Genomic DNA, 22410 nt, shown 5'->3' on the forward strand with positions numbered 1-22410 from the left:
AATCCAATTTTCTTGTTGCACATTAAGAATTGGATTTTGAAGGTATAATTAACCTGGGTAGAATGACAGTAGTGCTAACAGTTTACATTCAATTCCCAGTGTTCTTTCTTTGGGTGTAGTTGTTTCTGTCCATCATTGATCAACTGGAAGTGAGTTGGATCTTCTTTATGTTGAAGATATCCACTTCTATCAGAATATATCTTCATACAGTATTGTTGTTGAAGTGTATAGTGATCTTCTGGTTCTGCTCATTTCACTCGGCATCAGTTCATGTAAGTCTCTCCAAACCTTTCTGTATTCATCCTGCTGGTCATTTCTTACAGAGCAATAATATTCCATAAGATTCATATACCATAATTTACATGGGTAATTTTTTTATACAACATTATCCCTTGTATTCACTTTTCCAAAATTTCCCCTCCCTGCCTCTACTCCCTCCCCTAGATGACAGGCAATCCCATATATAATAAATCACACAATATTTTCAACAATGTAAATGGAAAGAAAGATAAAACCAGACAATAAGTTATGTAGTTATAATGGCCAAGCTTATCCTTGGAAAAGAGATGAAGAAATGCACTTCCCTCCTCTCAATGAGTGGGAGGCTATGAGTGGTACTGTTGCATATGCTATCAGACACGGCCAATATTTTTGGTGGTTTTGCTGAAGTTTTCCTTTATCTTTATTACAAGGGTTAGCTTGCTGAGTAGGGGAGGAAGAGGAGAATAGTCACAAATGGCCACAACGTAACAGCAAACATCATTAAACTTTAAAAATTAATTTTTAAAAGGGTAAACAAGAAGAAAATGGTCTCATTCCAATTCCTTAAGTATTAGCTTACACCTTAGACTTTGGCCCTAACATTGAATGTCTGTAATAATTTTAATTCAAGTAAAACCACAAGCATTTGTTAAGCCCCTTCTATGAGCCAGGAACTGTCCTAAATGCTAAGGATATAAAGAAAAGCAAAAAGTAGAAATTGCCCTGTGGGATCTCAAAATCTAATTCATCACAATTATAATAATTATTTCTGATATAGCACTTTAAAGTTTCCAAAGTACTGACCACATTTTTAGTCAATTTCATAGTATATAAGCTCCTTGAAAATAGGAATTATTCCATTGCACTATTTGTATTCTTTATTGCAGCATAGTTGCTATATTCATGTTTCTTAAGAAATGCTTATTAAAGCGAATGAGTGAGTAATGTTTGGTTGTTACTTTGAAATATTAAGTAGAGAGGGAAAGGATTTTTTTTTTCTTGCCTAGAAAATCCATATTTAATTGTATTTCCCTTAAAAGATTTCCCCCAGAATTGTATGACAGATGCTATATTTATAAATATATGAAGTTAATTTCTAATAATATTTATTTAGATCTAGAAAAATAATTTTGTGGAGAAAGCAATAGAGTTTGAGGCAAATGAGTATGAACCTAGTTTTCACTCAAAACTTATAGTCTGCTTGATTTTCCTCCCAAAGTCTATAAAGGGATCAAAGGAGATAAAAGGACCTTCCCTCAAGGAGCTTTCACTTTCTCTACTCCAAGGCTCTGTCCACTAAAGCAAATTGTGTATCAGGAGAGGGTGCAGTTTTCCAACTCTTCCTACCAGCCCAATTTACTTATGTATCCCCCAGAAGTGATCTACATCTCCCCCACATCTTGATCTTTTCATTGGCCAGTGTTAATTAGCCTTGGTCCCCTTCCATTAACATGTGTCTGGATGCAGCTGGCTTCCTGGGAAGAAATGCTTTTGTGGGCTCCATTCCAGGCCATTGGATCCGTTGAAGTGAGGTTGCTTCCAATCACCCAGATGCTGGGGTGATTAGTTTTATTTGGAAGGGAAGGGACTTGATTTGGGAAAGGCCACAAAATCAACAGTAAATCAACTTATTATGTGCCAAATAGTATGCCATTCTGTACTCTGTACAGAGTTTCTCTCTTTCATAGAGTTCTGTGGCAACCTTTTCTCTTCCCTGAGATTTGTTACTAAATATTTAGTAGGGAGCACTTTCATTTTGAGTCTATTTTCCCCAGGGACCAAGGCAGTGGCAGGCAGAATAAACCCCTGTTTCAGGGCAATATTTTATTATTTGCCTTCATTAAATATACACTTGTTAAAATTAATTGATGGTAATTGATTAAATGATAGTGTGAAGGAGCAGCTAGATGGTTCAGTGGCTAGAGTACCAGCCCTGAAGTCAGAAGGACCTGAGTTCAAATCGGGGCCTCAGACACTTAACACTCCCTAGCTGTGTGAACCTGGGCAAGCCACTTACTCCCAATTGCCTCAGCAAAAATAAATAAACAAGCAAGCAAACAAATAAATAAATGATATTGTGACACTAATAACTCTATGATAACAAAAATACTAATGTTTATTTGCAATTGAGATTTAGGAGAACATATTGAAATGGAAACTTGAGTATGGCTTTAGAGACTCTATAAAAGTATGTAAACAGAATAAATATAAGAAATACAAAGCAGAAGGGAATTAGTAGTTGGAAGAATTGGCAGAGGTTTCAAGTACCATGGGAGTGTTAGAAAGAAATTCTATGAGTGGAGAGGAGATTGGAATGTACTCTAGGCCTGTGGAACAACTATTGCAAAGGTACAGAGTTAGGAGCCCGAGTGCCAAATATGTGAGGAATATTGAGAAACACAGTTTGGCTAGATGACACAGACAAAGGAGTAATAGATAATGAGGTTGTAAAGGTGAATTTGAGCCATTTTGGGAAGGGAGGCTGGAAACAAGGAGACAAAATTGGAGACCATTTTAATAGTTTAAGTGAAAGGTGATGAGGATCTGAACTAAGTTAGTGTTTATGGGAGTTGAGAAAAGTGATCAGACAAGAAAGAAAGAAAGAAGCATTTATTAAGTACTTACTATATGCTAAGTGCTTTCTTTACAAATATTTTGTAGCAATCCTGGGAGGCAGGCATTATTATGATTCCCTTGTTATGACTGAGCAAACTAGAATCAGGAAGACTTAAGTTCAAATCTGATCTCAGATGTTTACTACTTGTGTAACTCCAAGTCCAACATTCTATCTACTATCTCACCTAGCTGCCTCTAGTTATGATTACTGTAGATGAGAGATATTGTCAAGTAGAAAGGGCAGGATTTGACCACTGGTTGAATGCATGGAGAAGGAAGAACAAAAAAGCAAAAGATGATCAGCTGTATCTTAGTGACTTAATTCCATGTGCAATTCTTCTAAATATTTCCCTATTTGTCATGCTGCACACAAAAAACAAATAGGGGAAAAAACAAGCAAGTAAACAAACAAACAACAAAAAGGTGAAAATACTATGCTTTGATTCACATTCAGTCTCCATAGTTCTCTTTCTGGATGTGGATGGCATTTTTGTCTCCCAAGTCTATTAGAATGGCCTTGAATCACCTCCTTGTTGAAAAGAGCCAAGTCTATCATATTGATCATTACATAATCTTGTTGTTACTATGTACAATGTTCTTCTTACCTCACTCAGGATCAGTTCATGTAAGTCTCTCCAGGGCTCTCTAAAATCATCCTGCAGCTTATTTCTTAAAGAACAATGTTTATTCCATGACATTCGTATACCATAACTTGTTCAGCCATTCCCCAACCAGAAGCATCCACTCAATTTCCAGTTCCTTACATGGAAGATTTTTAAAAGAAATGTTTGTTGAATGAATGAATGATTGGGCCATGATAATTAAGAACAAAAAGGAGAACAAATAAAAAATAAACTGTAGAAAGAACTGACTGAGAAGGGTCTAGATGAGAATTAATTGGTGGTTCTCCACTTTCTCTGCCTTCTGATTTCTATGATCTTAAGACACTGGTAGCCAAGGGGAATTTTTTCCCTTTTAAATTTAAGGGAAATTAGAAAGTTCCAAGTCTCCTAACATTCCCCCAAGAAGCTGCCTCATTACAAAGAGGGTAGGAAATCCTTAGATAAGATCAGTTTATGTAATTGCTAGAATAATTTATTTAGGTGCATAAGTCAATGATGAAGCACAGTCAGAGGAGAAGGCTGGGTAATTAAAATGACAGGAACATTGACAAATGACTAAGTAAAGATGGGATGAGCCACTCATTAAACTTCTCAGGGAGGAACATGTCGAGATAGGGACCTACAGATCTGGAGGGAAGTGACAAGCATCCAAGTCTGGCTGGAATCCAAGGCTCAGGTGGTGAGGCATCAGCAGAAATTAACCTGCCCTGCTGGGTTACTCCTCCCTCTCTCCCTAGTGATTGCAAGCTGGGAAGATGGAGAGATATCAAAGTATTCATCTGTGCAGGAGGATGCCAAGGAACTGTCACTCTGCGGTTATCCAGTGGCAAACTGAAATGGAGCTGGGAGAACTGGAACCTTTAGATGGGGGTGGGGGGTCCCAGAAGCCTGAAGCATCTAAGACAGAACTTTGGCTTTAAAATACATGTGCCTTTTACATACATGTCAGATTCTAGTGTTTGCACTACTCACATAACTGCAGATGGAGTGGGGAGAAACGTCATGACAGATTTGAGGGCAGGAAAATTGGGTTTGAATTTCTGTCCTTTTCCTTGCTGTGTGATTTCATGCACACTGATATAAACATTCTTCCTTCACTTTTCTTCCTCAAAATGAGAGAATTGAGTTAGATTTTCTTTCAGATCCCTTTTAACTTTAACTCCATTATTTACATGACTTTGGCTAAGTCACTTCAACTCTCTATCAAGTCTGTTTTCTTCCTTTAAAATTGGACTAGGATGGAGAGAGTCATCTGCAAACAGAAAAATGACTATGGGGACTAAATGTGGATCACAATATAGGATTTTCACCTTTTTTGTTGTTGTTTGCTTGCTTTTTTTTTTCTTTCTCATTTTTTTGATCTGATTTTTCTTGTGCTGCATGATAATTGTGGAACTATGTATAGAAGAATTGCACGTGTTTAACATATATTGGATTGCTTGCTGGCCTAAGGGAGGGAGTGGGGGAAGGGAGAGAGGAAAATTTGTAACACAAGGTTTTGCAGGGTGAATGTTAGAAACTATCTTTGTATGTATTTTGAAAATAAAAAAAGATATTATCAAATAAAAATATGTTGAACTTTCAAAAAAATAAAATAAAATTGGACCACACCAGGGTGCAAAGATCTTCAGCTCAGAATCCATTCAACATCATTGTTGTTTTATACAAGCCACTTCTTTCTGACATTCAATTTCTGTATAACTAGGCTTTGAATTAGGGAGTGTTGAAGGGAAGGTCTTTTGTTATAACCTTAATTTCTCTCTATAACTATCCTCTTGCCCAGTTAGAAAACCATTTCTTATACTGAAAAAAAAAAAGAAAAAAAAAAAAGCAATTCATCTGCTTCAGGTTCATCAATTGAGTCTCATATGCAATTTTTCACACCCATAGTCCTCCATTTCAACAAAGAAGGGAGGAAAGTTCATTCTCATGTCTATCCTTCAGACTATGGCCTTTGGTTTAATTTAATTTTTTTTCTCTTTTATTACTATTCAAAGAATATAAATAGGTTTTCCCCAAGGTCCCTGGCTATACATATATCTACATTAAAGTTAAATGAACTGGATTTTGTACACTAGCACTCCTGGCTGATATACTTGCTGTCATTCTTTCTCCCTCTCCAACCAAACCTTCCCCCTCTTAGCTGCCAAATTAATATTACAGAAACCCAGTCACTCCTCTGCTCAAAATTCTTCAGGGTCTCCCTATTGCCTCTAGATCAGGATAATAACTCCATAGCTTGACCTCTAAATCCAACTCCCACTTTCCCATTTATTTGGCATTTATTCCTTTACCTGTTTTAGATGTTAGTCATATATTCTCTCAACTTGAAAGATCAACTGTAGGCTCCATGTCTCTTCATAGGATGATCTCATCTGGGCTGGCAATATCCTACTTCCTCATCTCTACTTGGTTTGTTCTCCATCTTGGTGGAGGATGCCTTGGTTTGGATGCCATTTTATGCTGCCTTTCCTGAAGCCTCAACTCTTAGTCTACTTCCCTTGCTCAAATTACCTTGTGTTTATTCATTTATGTGTCATTCTATTCAAGCCCCCCTCCAAAAAAGAAAAAGAACATATAGAACTGATACTGAGTGAAATGAGCAGAACCAGGAGATCACTATACACTTCAACAACGAACCTGTAGATATGAAGATATATTCTGATTGAAGTGGATATCTTCAACATAAAGAAGATCTAATTCACTTCCAGTTGACCAATGATGGACAGAAACAGCTACACCCAGAGAAGGAACACTAGGAATTGAATGTAAACTGTTTGCACTATTGTCTTTCCACCTAGGTTACTTATGCCTTTGGAATCCAATTCTTACCATGCAACAAGAAATTTGGTTTTACACACATCTATTGTATCTAGGTTATACTGTAACACATTTAATATGTATGAGATTGCCCGTCATCTAGGGGAGGGAGTAGAGGAAGGGAGGGGAAAATTTGGAAAAATGAATACAAGGGATAATGTTGTAAAAAAAATTATTCATGCATATATACTGTCAAAAAATTATAATTATAAAATTAATAAAAAAGAAAAAAGAAAAAAAATAAAAATAAAATATATTCCTTGAGGGCAGAGATAATTTTGAATCCATATTGAAATCTCTCTTTGTACTCCCTTTCCCAGTGCCTAGAACAGTATCTAAACTGTTACTAAAGTAAATACTTGATAATGTTGACTGAATTGAATCAATATTTAATGACATAATTCATGCATAATAACAATGCAGTTCTTTTCAGATAATAGAAATGAAAAGCTATGTTGCCTTTTTTTTTTTTTTTTTTTTTTTGGCTGAGGCAATTGGAGTTAAGTGACTTGCCCAGAGTCACACAGACAAGAAGTGTTAGGTGTCTGAGGCCAGATTTGAACTCAGGTCCTCCTTTGACTTCAGGGCTGGTGCTCTATCCACTGCACCATCTAATTGTCCCTGTGTTTGCTATTTTTAAAGGGCTTTTCAATAAGGATCTGAGAGACTTTTGAGTATTAGACATAAAGTCTAATATGGGGGGAAAACATTAGTGTTGTCTCATGCCAAATGCAAGATGTACTTGGTAAATGACTACAACTAGAAGTGTGCTAGTAAGTGTTTAAGAGCTGGATCTCTGAACAACAGCAACAAAAAATGTACCTACCACAGATCTTTAGGTTTAATGTGAATTACTAACATTTTCTCTGTCCTTTTCTTTTTTTCTAGGCAAGGTATTCACAGTTAAATAATTTGCCCAGAGTCATGCAGTTAGTAAGTGTCAAGTATCTGAAGTCAAATTTGAATTCCAGATTTCAGAGCTGGTGCTCTATCCACTGAGCCATCTAGTTTCCCTTCTCCATCCTTCTCCAATCCTAGGCAATCAACAAAACAATAAACCAACCTCTTAGTTGGAACATATAAATGTAATATTCTTCTCAATACTAAATTAAATTTAACCATTGTCTCCTCAATTCCACTTACTTAGCACCTTGTAAGAATCTTAACATCTCCCACTTTCTCTTGTTTTTAGAACATAGGTGGTCATGACCTCCCTGACTTCTCAAGGAGGTGAGAACCCCCAAAAAGGAGATGATCATGCCTTCCCTGACTACTCAAAAAAAGGGTGAAAACATCATAAAAACAGGTGATCATGCCCTCCTTGATGTCTCAGGAAGGGAGATGAAAACACCAAAGGAAATGGGAAGTCAAATCAGACTAGCGGGTTTCTGAAGGGTCTCACTCTTAAAACAGGTATACATAAATACATCAATATGGGAGGTATTACACACAATTACATAAATTACATAAGCACATAGTAACATAACACAGGCTAGTAGTGATGTAACAAATAACATGAATCAACATGAGGAATTACACATGTCCATAAGTCCTAGAAATAGTCCAAAAGGAATCTAGTGTCCATTAGTTCATGTGCCAGGAATCCATTAATTCATGCAAGTTTTGAAGTCCTGTAATAGTCTCATCTTGTGTTAGGGAATCCAATGATTCCTGATGGTTTTCAAGTACTGCAACAGTCTTTATCAACATTTTTTTCATCTCACGGAATCCAATGATTCCTGCTGGTTTTCATGTCCTGCAACAGTCTTATCTTGTGTTAGGGAATCCAATGATTGCTGCAGATTTTGTTCTTAGATCTTCTCCTTTGTTTTTTGTCTCTCTCCTGGTGCTCATTGCTACCCATCTATTTCCTTCTCCATCTGTAGGCATACAAGCAAACCCTTTCTCCCAAGCAGTTAACCTATCTAATTCCCTTCTATTTACCACTTTCTAGATCTCTCCTCATGACCTGGCAATTACATTGCAGCTGCTCATTATATTGGAGCTGTTATCACTGAACACTGCCCTTCTATTGGGTTAAAAAAAAGCCTGTATTCTCCCCAATTGTAATCCCTTTCTGCCATGTGATTGCTTTTCTACTAATTGATCACATCAGAGTATTGAGGTTCTAAATACTCTGTGGTACAAATTCAGCTGCCATCATGCCCCACCTGTCTTTTGATTGAAGTCTTGGAGCTGGGCCCCACCTTTCATTTCCCTGGGTCAATCTACATTCTGAGGCCCAGTGGAAGCCCTTGTGGCATTTTGGACATAGGGTTTTAGGTCTCCTCTCACCCTGTCTTCTCACTCTATCTCCATATCTATACTGAGCTCTTAGATGTCCAACTTTTCCACATTGAAAACATCAATGAGTTTTTCTAGAAAAGGGACCCTGTCTTCCCATGTTCATCATAGTCTGGGTATAATAAGCACTTGTGCCCACTGTGGTACAGCATCTTATGATCTCCTCTAAAAGAGCATCTTTGTGTAGTCCCCATATAATTATCTTGCAAACCTCATTGGCATTTTCCTTAGCCAGATGTCTGGTCATTATTTCTGTAGCTGCATTTTCTCCAATGGTTCTTGTGACAGCTATTTGTAGACATCCCACAAAATCCGCAAAGGGTTTATTGGGACCTTGCTCTATTTTTGTGAAGGCTTCCCCTGGATCTTTCCCTGGAAGGAAACCTCAGGCTCTTGTTGCAGCAGTAGCAATTTGTTCATATGCTCCTATGGGGTAATTAATCTGTTCTGAGTTCTCTCCATACTGACCTTCAACTGCTAGTTGGTCAAAAGTGATTTGTATATTAACTCCTGTTTGCCTATTGCATTGGGCTTGAAGCCTACATAATTCATGATACTCTGAAAGCCACAACAAGTTTTGTCCAGGTTCTAAACATGTCCTTGCTATGGATTTCCAATCACAAGGGGTTAAGATTTCATAAACCAAATTATCTAGTAACATCTTAACATAAGACGATGTAGTCCCATAAAAAGTGGAACCTTTTTTCAAATCCTTAATTTTTTCCAAATCAAAAGGAGTGTATCTTCTCCTTTTTTGACCTGAAGAGTCAAGCTCTTCCAACACAGGGTATGCATTTATTTTAAAATCAGATATATCTTGTCCTTCTCTCTTAGTCTTAACCAAAGCCTTTTGTAATCTTATTATAGGCTGCTTCTTAGGTGGTGCTGAATGTTTTACTGCTTCTCCCCCTCCTCTTTCTCCCTCCACCCATGAATTGAGGGAAGTAGGTCAAAGGATGTGGAATGACTAATTTCTCCTACTGTGAAGTTTCACACTCAAAATTGTACTTAACTCCATTCTTATCTGATTCTTCATCCTTTTCACCTAGTTTATTTGGCTACTCCCTCTCCTGCTCTTTCTTCTTTTTTCTTATTCTAACACTTATATAATTTCTTAAAGCCTGTTGTATTAACTTGTATGTATAAAGTGTATTTTTGGAAATTGAATTTGGATTGAAATTGTAGTATTCACCTAGTTGCTCTCTTACTGATTTGCACTTGCCTGGATAGAATTCTTTTTCCTTAGAGAACCAAGGAGATGTGTACTGTACAGGTTTTAAAAGATCAATGACCTGCTCCCAAGTTACAATTAAACCTTGATTTTTTTATCAGTTTGATCAAGCTTTCAACACATTTTCCTTAAAGAGAAAAAGAAGGCTGTTTTCTAAACATCTGCCCCATTTTAGCTGAAATACTATTCTATCCCTTTAACAAAGTTTCCTTGTTGTACTCATCCTAATTTCTGGGTCACAGATGAAGGTTCTTGGTCCCACGTTCAGGCACCAAAATGTAATATTCTTCTCTAAAATAAAATATTCTCTGAGAGCAGGTTTCTTGGGGGGCTTCTGGAGGCAGTTCAGAGTAATCACCCCAAATGTAGCCAGGGATTAAAGTCCAAATCCTTTATTGTATCCTTCAAAGTCTTGTCTCCTTCCTGGGGCCCAGTTAGCTTTCTTAGAGGCTTATCTGTAGTCTTGGTTCTGAGAGCGTAAGCTGCCTTCTCTGGTTTCTGAATATGCTCTATTGAATCCTGGCTGAGGCTCCGAGAGCTTCTGTGGGCTTCTGCTTTCTGGCTCTGACAGCTCCTTCTTATATATCCCACACTGAGTATACACCAATCATTATATCACTAGGAAAACATTATTTGTTGTAGGATTAAATCAATTCTAAACTAGATTTAACCACTGTCTCCTCAATTCCACTTACTTAGCACCTTGTAAGAATCCTAACATTTGAAGATTTCTGAAATGTAAGTGTTGAACACTGAAAATGTATCAATCAGCTATGAGTCTATTCAAGCTATCTCTGTTTTTATTACTCTTTGGGTTATATTCAATCTCAGTTCTTCTATGCAATTTTTTGATACCTGAGTTAAGAACCTTTACACATTAAGTATTTATCTGTTGAATCACAAGATAACAGAATCTGAGTTAAAAGAGACCTCAATGGCTATCTGGTCCAACAGAACATTCTTCCAAAATGGAAGATGAACAAGAATCCCACAGCCAGTAAATGGTCCTCTAGAGTCTGCTTGAAGGCCTATAAAGTGGGATAATCCATCTCATCCTGAGGCAGTCTATTCTATTTTGGTATCTCTCTCATTGTTAGATAGCTTTTCCTAATATTGAGCCTACATCTCTCTCTGATCCTTCTGCCCATTGTTCCTAGATTTGATTTCTTGGGCCATTATCCTATGAAGCTCTCCTTCTATCATCATTTACCACTGAGTAACTTCTCTAAGATTCATTCAATCCCTAAGTACTCTTCTCTCAAGATTCTGTTATCTACTGATCCCCAGAACAATAAGCTCAGTGTCTGCTTCATGGTTTCTCCCCCATACCTTCTAACTTCTGTAATGAGTCTTAGGGGACTTAACATACATTTTAATATTTCCATAAGCACCTTAACTTCCCAGTTCTTCAATTTTCTCATTGCCCATGGCCATATCCATACCACCTCAGCTGCACACAGAGAGGGTCATGTCCTTGACCTTATCACTCACATGCATTCTACCTTCATGTTAACGAACTCTGAAATGCTTTTTATTTCTTTTATCATTCCATCTTTCTCTCTGTCTTACTATGCTTAAGCTTTTTCTTCATCCTCACCAGTGCAATTCCTTTAGGTCTTTCCCAGACCATCATTCCTGTACTAGTTACACTCTATTCCATTTGCCATCATCATCTCCTTTCACCTTATCCATCTGACCATTCCTTTTCAGTGTCTTTGTTGGAGCTTCATCCTGATCATGGTAGTTAGCTATCAATGTGTCATTAAATATTCATGAAGTGCTTCCTATGTGCTAGGCATTGTGCTAAATCCTAGAAAATTCAAGTACAAGCAAAAAGAGTCCTCAAGTAGCTTACATTATAATGGAGAAAGAACATGAAAGGGAGATGAAATGTGGAAGCTAAAAGAGGAAGTGTCCCTGCAGGGACATAGACAAAGTGCAGAGAATGAAAAATGGTTGGTCTGAACATTTTCAAAATGGAAGTCCTGAGCAAACCTACTAATGAGAGAAGGGATTTTTGGGGATTCAAAAGAGAAGGCATCTGAAGTATGCCATGAATGTCCCCCACGGCTATGTCCTGGCCTCTCTTCATTTCTATTACTTCATAATTTTGTTTGATGATCCCCTCAGCTCCTACAGTTCTACTCAGATAATTTTCACATCTATTTGTCCAGGCTTAACATCTCAACTGAACCCCAATTCTCTCATCTGTAACTGCTCATTGGACATCTCAAACAGGATGTCCCATACACACACACACACACACACACACACACACACACACACACACACACACTCACACACACACTATTTATTGAACTAAATGCAAAAATAAAAAAAGAAAATTCAAAAAAATAAAGACTAAAGGAAAATTTTTTAAAAAGCAAAAGAAAAGAAAACTTGTCATGTACCCTCAGAGCAACAGGGAGAATTCAAACTATATAACAATTTTCTATTTTAAGAAAGCATATATAATAATAGAAGAAATTATATTCATGATTGTCCATCTTTTCTTTAATTCATTGTAAGTTATAAACCTTATTCTTTTTTCCCCTTTCATCTCCCCACCTCCTCCAAGCAGTCTATAGTTATGCACAGAACATATATCTATCTATCTATCTATGTATATATATATATATATATATATATATATACACACAACAACAATCTGTGGACTCACTCAAATACACATAGATTTATATATACATAAACCTACATGCACAATATACTCAGATATTTTTATTGTTTTATTATATATTTATTATTGAAATTATAATTTACTTTATTTTCTAAAAATATTAATTTTAAATATACATTTATGAATTGTGTTGGGCCATATGTATGTATATATACATATTTTTTTTAAAGCAAAACCGACTTATTATATATGTGTGTGTGTATAAATTTTCCCCAATTACACATTAAAATAATTTTCAAAACTTATTTTAAAAAGGTTTAAGTTCCAAATTCTAAAGCTTCTTCCACTCTCCTGAGATGGTAGGCAATCTGATATAACTTTTATGCCCATAATCAATCCCATACATATCTAAAACTCAATATGTCCAAAATTAAACTCATTATCTTTTCTCTAAAACATTTTCCTTTTCCTAACTTTCCTTTTACTGTCAAGAACAGCACCATTTTCCTAGTGAATCCTGCTTACAAACTTCATGTCATCCTCCATTCCTTACCCTCTCTCACCTCACATAGCCCATCAGGTGCTAAGTGCCATGGTTTCTATATCCATCATATCTCTCTTATATGTCCCTTTCTCTTCTCTTCTACCACCTTGGTGGTCCTCATCATCTCACATCTGGATTACTGCAATAGCCTGCTGGAGGAGCTGCTTGCCTCAAATCTCTCCCTTCTCTAACCTATCTTCCATTCAACCTCTAAAGTGATTTTCCTTAAATGTACGTCTGATCATGTCACCTCTCTCTCCATTCAATAAACTCCATTGGCTCCCTATCACTTTTAGTATTGAATATAAAATCCCCTGTTTGATTTTTTAAACCCTTCCTACTTTTCCAGTTTCCTTATACCTTCCTTCCTTCCATATGCTTCCAACTCTGGTTTCCTTGCTGTCTCTGACACTCCTGTCAGATTCTGGCCATTTTTACTGATTGCTTGCCATTCCTGGAATTCTCTTTGTTTTTCTGCCTTCTTTTGGCTTAGTTGACATCTCAGTTAAAATCCACCTTCTGCAAGAGCTTTCCCAATTTTTCTTAATACTAGCACCTTCTTTCTATTGATCATCTCTAATTTTTACCCTGTTTATAATATTTTTTTTGGGTACTAGTTGTTTGTGCATTGTCTTTCCCATTAGACTACAAGTTCTTTGAGGACAGGGACTGTCTTTTGCCTTTTTAGTCCCAATACTTAGCCTAATATGTAGTAGCATTTAATAAATGTTTTAATAAATAAATAATAATTTAACTTGATTTGACTTGGGAGGGGGGGAATGATGAGAGACTTCAAGAAGAAAGTAGCATTTAAACTGATTTTAAAAGAAACCAGGGCAGCTAAGTGGTACAATGAATAGAGCACTGGTCTGGAATCAGAAAGACTTACCCTCTTGAATTCAAATCTCTCCTTAGACTCTTATTGCTTGTGTAACTCTCAGTAAATCACCTAAGCCTGTTTGCCTCAGTTCCTCAACTGTAAAACAAGCTGGAGAAGGAAATGACAAATTATTTCAGTATCTCTGCCAAGAAAACCACAAATGGGGTCATGAAGAGTTGGACATGACTGAAATGACTCAATAACAAATAGAAAAAAGGTGGGGAGGTGCGGAGGACCATATTCCTGGAATGAAGTATGGACAATGAAAAAATATAGGAAAAAGAAAAGGAACTGCCATATATGGGGAACAGAAAGAAGGGCAGATTGACTCATCTGTAGAATTTGTGAAGGGGAGTAATATGTAATTAAGCTATAAAGATAAGTTTGGACTAGGCTGAAAAGATCTTAAAATGCCAAAAAGAAAGCTTTATATTTGTCTCTAGAAGTAATAGAGAGGCATTGTAACTTATTTAGTCAGAGAGTGATATAGTCAGATCTATGATTTAGAAATATCATTAAAAAATTCAAAGCCAAAGAATCTGGAATCACACAAATAGAGGATTTGCGTTCAGAAAGGATTAGTGAAACCCAAATACAAAAAGAATTGCCACTTTAGCATACCCAACAAATGCTCATATGGTATTATTTAGGGATTTTTTGGGGGGGTGTTACGAGGCAATTGCGGTTAAGTGACTTACTCAGGGTCACACAGCTAGTGTTAAGTATCCTGACTCAAGGGGCAGTGCTCTATCCATTGTGCCATCTAGCTACCCCTCACCTGGCATTATTTCTTTTCAGTCCTTATGATTCCTCTTGTGAAGCAGCTTTTCCATTTCTCAATCAATAGTTATCTTCATCTTGGCTATAGTTAGAGGAGAAAGATCAGTATTTCCTTATGTCACCCCAGATAAATAGAAGTCCCTGATTAAGGAGCCTTATATTATATTCCCCTCCGTGACTGGAATATTAAGTGCCTACTCTGTGCCAAACACTCTCTGACATGCTGGAGGTACAAATTCTAAAGTCAAGACAGTTCCTGCTCTTTAGGGACTCACAATGTAATTGGAGGAGACAGCCTATGAAAGAAAATTTAGCTCCAGGGCACATGGAAGGACTCAGAGGTCCTAGGATGCAGCAGTGGTGCAGATGGCAAGGCCCTACTTGCCTATGTTTTCCTTAGTTGCATGGAAAGTAGTTCCATCCAATCAATCAGGGCTTGCCCTAATCACCCCTGTTATATAGTCTAATACATGTTTCCTTTTCTTGTCCATTTAATTTTAACCCAAGAGAAAATGAGGCCCACTGATCCTCCAGAGAGATAGTAGAAGAAGACCCCATTTGAGCAGGAGTCAGAAGCATGAGCAAATTATTTCATCACCATGAGCCTTAGTTTTCACCACTACAGAAGAAAGATAGTCATGTCCACATTCTCCTTCACCTCTATCCCCAAGGGCTTATTTTCGAAAATCAAATGAGAGAAGCAAAGGTGCCTTGCAAAATGCAATATAAATCAAAGCTGTTATTATTTAAAACAATTTTTTTTGCTTAGAAAAATTTTCTTTTTAGTCAATCAGCAATTATTTCTTGGGACTTTGTCAACTACTCTTGGATTGGAAATGTTATCCAAATGATTGTGGATCAATAGAAAAGGGGTTGAGGCTTTCTTCTTAAGGGAATCTCAAATGGACAGTTTATACCACTGAGGGCAGAGTTAACTGAAGGTTAAGTAGTCAAGAGATCCACCCAGGAAAATGTAATGCCTTTTCAACAAGGATTATTTAGGAAGTGACATTGAAGGAATAGAACCAAGGGACCCAACATGAAGATCAGTCACAGAGGCTTACAGTGGTCATGGCTGGTCAGCAATGTTTGTTTGCTTCCTCATGGCCCATACAGAGCTGTTATTAGTAAGCAAGGTCCAAACTAGGGTGAGAACCCAGGAATTCTTGAAAACTAGTCTTATGAAAACTATCTTCTTTGAGTGCCTCACTTATCTTATGTTTCCTTTTATTTTTCCAATTCTCCATCTCCTCATTCCACCCACCCTCAGTCCAATCTCTTCCATATCCTGTTCCTCAAAGAAAACTGTAAGGACATTGGAGATTAGAAAGGATTTAATTCTTTTTTGTCCCCCCAGCAAAAGTAAGAAGAGGGGAGGAGGGGAGAAGCCACTATTTATTTTGGATAGAGAAATAAAGAGACTCTTTCTGAAGATGAATACCAGAGCCTCTTGCTTTATCACTGGAGAACTACTGAGCAAAACAAATACAGCTCCCATTAAGCATTTATGTGCTTTTATTCAGCTATGGTTCTCATTTCCCATCATCTCTATAGCTCCCTACAGTCCTCAGGCATGGAGGGGTCAGGATTTTACGGGGTAAACCCAAGAAGTGAAAATACACAGACAGAAAAAGGGATGGAGAACTAGGGGCCTAGTACAATTCCTTTTGACTTTGTAACACCTCATTCCATCTCTGTTCTCATGATCATTAAAAATATTGCCTGTTGGGACTTGAATTGCAGTTACATGATGGGGATGAGAGGTAGAAGAAGAAGGGGAGGGAGAAGGCAAGATTTTTTTTCCTGTCCTGGGGGCAGAATTTCTGCTCACAGATCTCTCTGGGAGTCTTTGCCTCTCTCCCTTTTTATAGCCACAACTTATCTTCTGGAAATGGAGATTGGGAATGTCCATTTAATTTTCTGTAGTATACTGGGGATTTTTTTTTGAAAAAATAAATGAGGAAATCCCCAATGATTAATGATTCTATTTTATTTTATTTTTTTCTCAACAGTATTTTATTTTTCCAAATACATGCAGAGATAGTTTTCAACATTCATTTTTGTAAGACTTTGTTCCAAATTTTTCTCCTTCCCTCCTTTTCTTCCTCCCTTCTCAAGAGAATAATGCTTAATGCTTCTTGATTATCTCATCAGCAAGCTTGAAAGTCATAATTGCCTTCTGTCCTTAACTTGTTCTCTAAAGAACATTCATCCCTCTTTCACTTTCTATCCTCACTACTAAAGTAGGGGCACTTGTCTCCATGTCAGAAGCCTGGAGAAGAGTGACTCTGTCTGGCGAGTCAAGTTAAATAAGCATTTATTAAGCCATCAGTCAGTCAGTCAATTACTATATTCCAGGTACTGTGCTAAGTACAGAAAATACAAAAAGAAAAAGAAAAAAAGCAAAATCAATCCCTACTTTATTGGGATAGCTGAGGGTTCATATTCATTTAAGATGTCTTTAAAGACTTTGTAGCTAATTTTCTCTCTAGACCTCATCTGAGAGCTGGACTTCTTGTCTTGGAAGTATCCCCATCCCCACTGCTACCTGTTTCCTAAGAAACCTCTGAGGCTGACTATGTATATGAAATATACAAAAAAGACACAATACTCTTCTATCCAGAAACCAATGGCCTCTTGGCTGTTCCATGAGCAAGACTCTCCATCTCTCAGCTCTGGGAATTCTCTCTGGCTCTTCCCCCATATCTGAAAAATCTTTGTTTTGACAAATGACCTCCCTGACTTCCTTTAGTCCCAACTAAAATCCTACTTCTAAAAGTTAAGCCTTCCCCATTGCCTTCCCTCTTAATTATTTCCTATTTATCTTGTATATAGCTTACTTTCAGTATTTTCCCTCTTTAAATTATTTCCTATTTATCCTGTACATATCTTGCTTTGTATATATTTGTTTGCAGGTTGTCTCTCCCATTGGATGATAAGCTTTTGAAGGGGAAGAACTGCCTTTTACCTCTTTTTGTATCTCTAGCATTTAGTATAATGCCTGGCACATAGCAGGTACTTAATAAATATTTATTGATTGCTTGACAGTTGTTGGAACAGAAATGAAGCAGATGGAATAGTCAAAGGGGTACTGGCGATGAGTTTAAAATAAGGGGTAAAATGGCAGCTGGAGAAAGAATGAACTAAGACCATCCTTATATTCAAACTCTCTTATCCAAAAGCGATGAGTCAGGCATGGCAAAAAGCAATTGGAAGTTAGGGGTAGCTAAATGAGCAGTAGGTCCTGCATCCTGCAGTCAGCAGGATCTGAGTTCAAATGTGGCCTCAGACACTTAACACTCACTAACAGTATGACCTTGGGCAAGTCACTTAACCCCAACTGCCTCACCAAAAGAAGAAGAAGCAATGAAAGGCAAATCTTTCAATTTCAGAGTTTTCGCCTATGAAATGCATTGGAAAATCACCTACCTGAAGTTCTTGCAAATCTAGATGGCTGTCAGATACTACTTAGCAGAAGAATCATCGTCTAAATCCAAAATGCTATTGATTGCACTGGAAAAAGTTTGCTAATTCCCGAAATGAAGAGTTATGGTTGAATCAACCAAATTGGAAACATTTGAAAATGGGGACATCCATCACTCTACAGCTGAACTTTGAAACTTTCTGTTATGTCCTTAATTTTCTGAGTTTAGAGTGTGTCTATATACTTGAAATGGGCAAAATGTCTATATCTAGGACAGAAGTTCTCAACTTTCTTGTATTATGAGTCCTTTGTTAGTATAAGCTATGTAGATCATTGCTCTGAATGATTTCTTTAAATACATAAAATAAAATGCATGTGATTGTGAAAAAAAGCCAATTATACTGAAATACAACTACCAAAATATTTTAAAAAACAAGTACATGGATTCCCTGGTACAAGAGAATCTATATGAATATTGCTTCATTGTATTATATGTTATCTTATTCTCTATATTCATTCTATACAAAGGAAAAATATTACATATAGTCATGCATGTCTGTCTGCTTGTAAGGCTGGCTATCTCACATATGTCAAGATGACATATTGAACCAGGATTTAGTGAATTATTACATATTCAAGAAAGAGATGGTATCTTCTAGTGGGTGGGGGCTCAGAAGTATTCTGCTTGGGTGAATTTATGTTAACTACATCCATTAAGCTAATGAAATGAACATGGCCAACCAAAAAATGTCAGAAATGAGGGACAGAAAGTCATCTGCTCTTGTGGAAAGCTTTGTGCTTCCCTAAGTACCCTCTGTCTGGATCAAGGTGAAACATATAACCATCAGAGTGAGCATGGGACTTTATATAAGACAATATAAGGAAACATTTCCCAACATGAATTTCAAGGTGCTTCTTTCCATCTTTCCCTCTGGAGCTAAAGAAAATCAGTTTAAATTCTCTTCCCCATAGAATCCATTCAAATACTTGAATATAACCCCCTCTGCAGTCTTCTCCAGGAAAAACACAATCAATTCCTTGCAATGCTCATCGTATATTATGAATTGTAGACCATTTACTCATCTGATTGCCTTCCTATGGACACTTTTTAGCTTCTCAATGTTCTTCTTAAACTGTGGCACCCAGAATAGAAAATGATACTCCAGTTGTGTTCTGAGTACGGTAGGTGACAGAGATACCATGACTTCCTTATTCCAGGAAGCTCTTCTGCTCATAAATCAGTCCAAAATCTCATCAATATTTTGCACAGTCATGGCACACTACTAAATCAGGTGGGTTTTGCATATCACTAATCAGTTTCCTTGCTCATAAAATGAGAGGAGCTGGATTTGCTAATCTCTAAATCAACAAATGCAACAAGCATTTAATTAAACACAGTCATGATGCAAGTCAGTAAGTATATCAGGCAAAGAAAAATATAAGTAGATAGAGATAGAAATATAGATAAGCAGAAAATAGACATACAGATAGATGATTGACAGATAGATAGCTTGGATGGATAGTCATATGGACAGACAGACATATAGAGATAAAAAAGATAGATTGATAGAGATAAACAGAAAGATAGATGGACAGATACATGGATATGCAAATATATACAGAAATCACTTAAAAAGTGCTTACTATTTGTCAGATACTATGACAAGTTGTAGGGCTACAAGACAGTCGTTGCCCTAAAGGAACTTACGTTGCAATGGAATAGGCGATACATGAAAAGGTTTTGGAAAGGAAAAGAAGGTATAGATGTGTGTTGGTATAGAGTGAAGAAAGCCAGTAACTGGTATGAAGGAATGAATCCTCCAGAGATATAAGTAATGGATCCTAACCCTCTTAGCAAATGAGAAGGCTGAGAACATGATAGGAAAGAGTCACTCTTTCAATAGTCCATAGAATGATCTGTACATATATATGTGTGTGTGTGTGTATGTGTATATACACACACACATAATATAGCATATGTTTTAGTATTCTTGGTTAATTTTCTGGAGGTCTCTGGGGCAGTCTTATTTTCAGTTGAGTAATCACCACGAGAATAGCCAAGTGTTAATGTCCAACTCCTTTATTATCTCCTTCACAATCTAGTTTCCTTGCCTGGGGCCCGGGCCAGCTTTCTGGTGAGACTTTCAGACCAGCCTTGGTCTCAGTGGGGGAAGTGCAGGAGGCCAGTCACCATGGTGCTGAAATAGAGTGAATGTCTCTGAGTCCCAAGACTTGTGCTTCAGTCTCCAGCCACCACAAAGGTGGACAATGGAATGAATGTTCCTCCGGGTCCTTGCTGGCTGTTATATACTTATATTATAATTACATTATCATAGGTGTGAATCTTGTGGAATTGTATTAAGTACTAAATACATGTTCTGAACTAGAGAACTAGTAATCACCATGCTAAACTAGATAACCATTGTCTTATCAGTTCCACTGACTTAACACCTTGTAAGAATCCAGAGTTATGGCCCATAACAATATACCATATATATATATATATATATATATATATATATATATATATATATATACATACATACATATATATATACACATATGTGTATGTGGGTGTGTGTGTGTGTGTGTATATATATATATATATATATATATATATATATTTATATATGATGAACAACCAAGAAACCATTGGTTTTACCTGCATTTTCACCTACCAAATGATCTGTCCACTAGAAAAGGTCAAAGTAAATGTTCAGTCGGTCTGTCTCTCAACATGCCTTTATTAATTATTGTGTGCCAGGCACTGAATTAAGTTCTAGAAAAAAATATTAGTTAGAAAACAAAATTAAAAACAGACAATCCCTGTCTCAAAAAGCTTGATTCTGACCAAGGAAGATAACCTATAAAAGGAAGCTGAAAAGAAAATGGGAACAGTGCCCAGCTCAGGAGCATGATGAAGTCCCTTGTAGTAAATGAACTCCTCAGCTCCTAGAAATGTGCCCCATGCCGACAGATGGAAATGGAGATGGAGGCTCCTTTAACTCTCCCCACTACACTTGAAGATATGTATTTCCTACATCAGGGCTGCTTCCCCCCAATCTTCTACTTAGGATGTTGTCACACTGCTCACAACTTCTGCAAGGCCCTAAATGTCAGTTATCCTACAGAGATGAGAAAGATGGTGAATGTGTTAGACAGGAGTCCACAAACACTCAGACTGATAGCTTGTATAAGAACAGGAGGCTCAATTACAGAATATCTCTATAATGTTTTGAGTTCCTCAGATATCCAGTACCAATATTGTGGTTTCTATTATGAATGTCAAACAGCTGGGTATATGGCCACCTACTAGTAAATTATTAAAGTAATCAAAACTTTCCTCCTAAAACCTATTATAAGAATCTTTTATTAGATCAAGTGCACACTGATCTGAGCTAACAGCATGTGGCAAAACTAGCCAAGGGCTTAATATTGTTATATTTCCTCTATTTTCCTGAAGATATGGAATTATAATCAAGAATAGACCCTACTCCCTAAAACATTTCTATTCAACAGACACATAAAAGTCTTTATTGCCATGCAGACCTGCTATATTCAAGACATTAGTCAGAATAAAAAGATGAAAACCAATCCAACCTTGACATCCCCCTGTTCTAAGGCCCCTCCCAGCTCTGCCATTCCCTATTCTAAAGCCATTTTGTTTGGAGATAACTTTGAGCTCTGAGAATTTATGTTCTATGACAGTCTGTGATTCTATCATACATACACACATGTATACATGAATATTTGTATATTTATATACACATATGTTTAAGTTCATCTCTCTAATTAAAGCAGAATTACATGAAACCTCTCCAGCTTTAGATGGTGTCTGTCTATTGTTGCATACAATTTTCATTAGCAAACTATCCCAATGTCTAGCTAACATTAAGGACCCAAAGTTCTTTCCAGTATCTCATCATTTCAAATATATATATATATGTATATATATATATATATGTATATATATATATATATATACATATATATATATATACATATATATATATATATATATATATATATATATATATATATATATATATATATATATATATATATATATATATATATATATATATATATATATATATATATATGTTTTTTTAAAAGATACTCATTCCAAAATGATATTGGTAACTTTTAAGATTTTGCCTAGATATAGACACAGGCATAGATGTAAGTATGAGTATATACATATAGGTATGAATATAGTGTGGTTAAGCCTATAAGTCTATAGGCTTTCTTTTAACCTTATTGGCTTCAATTTAGTCACTCATAATTTT

Source organism: Sminthopsis crassicaudata, chromosome 1 (genome assembly GCF_048593235.1).
Source record: "Sminthopsis crassicaudata isolate SCR6 chromosome 1, ASM4859323v1, whole genome shotgun sequence".
In the NCBI taxonomy this organism is placed as follows: Eukaryota; Metazoa; Chordata; class Mammalia; order Dasyuromorphia; family Dasyuridae; genus Sminthopsis; species Sminthopsis crassicaudata.